The sequence below is a fragment of the Rhinopithecus roxellana genome, chromosome 5, assembly GCF_007565055.1.
Source record: "Rhinopithecus roxellana isolate Shanxi Qingling chromosome 5, ASM756505v1, whole genome shotgun sequence".
NCBI classification, from domain to species: Eukaryota; Metazoa; Chordata; class Mammalia; order Primates; family Cercopithecidae; genus Rhinopithecus; species Rhinopithecus roxellana.
The window spans coordinates 141,508,409-141,509,881 of record NC_044553.1 but is presented as its reverse complement, the minus strand read 5'-3'; the positions used below and the strand labels follow the sequence as shown (position 1 = coordinate 141,509,881).

At 37.0% G+C, this 1,473-nt stretch overlaps 1 pseudogene; it reads left to right on the top strand.

Annotated features, from left to right (window-relative positions):
- The first annotated feature begins 535 nt into the window (after positions 1-535).
- Positions 536-1,042, top strand: LOC115897668 (annotated as a pseudogene).
- Positions 1,043-1,473: the final 431 nt, after the last annotated feature.

The window sequence follows — 1,473 nt, the reverse complement described above, 5'->3', positions numbered from 1 at the left end:
CCATTATTATTTCCTTTATTTTAATATCAACCAATGTCAAATAGTTTAAGTGATAAGCTCAGAAGTGCTTTCTACAACAGGTGGAGCTAATCGATGAAACCAGTGAGAACCAAGAGTGGTCTGCATTGGACTTAAGACTACAGCTACATATTTAAGGAGACGTGTAGCATGTAACATTAAAGTGACTAAAAATTGGCAAAACTGAGTCCTGTTTGTCAAAAACACATATTTTGATCATGTTATGCCAGCAACTATCTGCAGCTTGAATGAAACAGCAGTGAGCACAACAGACACTGCCAGTGCTCTGTGGGATTTAGTCTTGCAATGCTAAAATATTAATCTCAATCACTGACAAATATATTGTAAAGACAGAATCTATAGAATCTAAGTAAAATACACACAAAATAATCCTCAAATGTGGAAAAAGGGTAAATGAAGCATGCTAGTATCTTGGCAACATCAAAAAAATGAAGCAACCTGAATCTAAGAATAGAAAAGACAGAGTTAGCCTTTCCTTTCGGCCGGAACTGCCATCTACCAGTAATTCGCCAAAATGATGAACACAAAGGGAAAGAGGAGAGGCACCCGATATATGTTCTCTAGGCCTTTTAGAAAACATGGAGTTGTTCCTTTGGCCACATATATTGAATCTATAAGAAAGGTGATATCGTGGACATCAAGGGAATGGGTACTGTTCAAAAAGGAATGCCCCACAAGTGTTGCCATGGCAAAACTGGAAGAGTCTACAATGTTCCCCAGCATGCTTTTGGCATTGTTGTAAACAAACAAGTTAAGGGCAAGATTCTTGCCAAGAGAATTAATGTGCGTATTGAGCACATTAAGCACTCTAAGAGACGAGATAGCTTCCTGAAACGCGTGAAGGAAAATGATCAGAAAAAGAAAGAAGCCAAAGAGAAAGGTACCTGGGTTCAACTGAAGCACTAGCCTGCTCCATCCAGAGAAGCACACTTTGTGAGAACCAATGGGAAGGAGCCTGAGCTGCTGGAAACTATTCCCTATGAATTCATGGCATAATAGGTGTTAAAAAAAAAATAAAATAAAAGACCTCTGGGCTGAAAAAAAAAAAAAAAGACAAGACAAGACAGAGTTAAAATAAAATAATTTCTTGAGTATTTTTTCATCCAAACGTTAGCACGAATGATACTCATTTAAATACATTTAAGTGATTCGCTGTGTCTCAGTTGTGAAAAGGAACACTTATTGAGTCAGCAAAATTCAATACTGTACATCACCTCTGGACGGAAGGTTGTTTTGTGTAAGCTTACTCCCCAATTAAAAGCAGTTGTAGAAAAATAAAACATGAGCACGTGGAAGTGAATACATTTGTGGATACACGGCTGAATCTTTTCTGATTTCTAATATCTAGCATCTAATTATCACAGAGTGTTCTAGATCCCCAGGTTCATTGATAAAATCAAAATGGTTAACAATTCTCTTAGAAATCAATTTTAC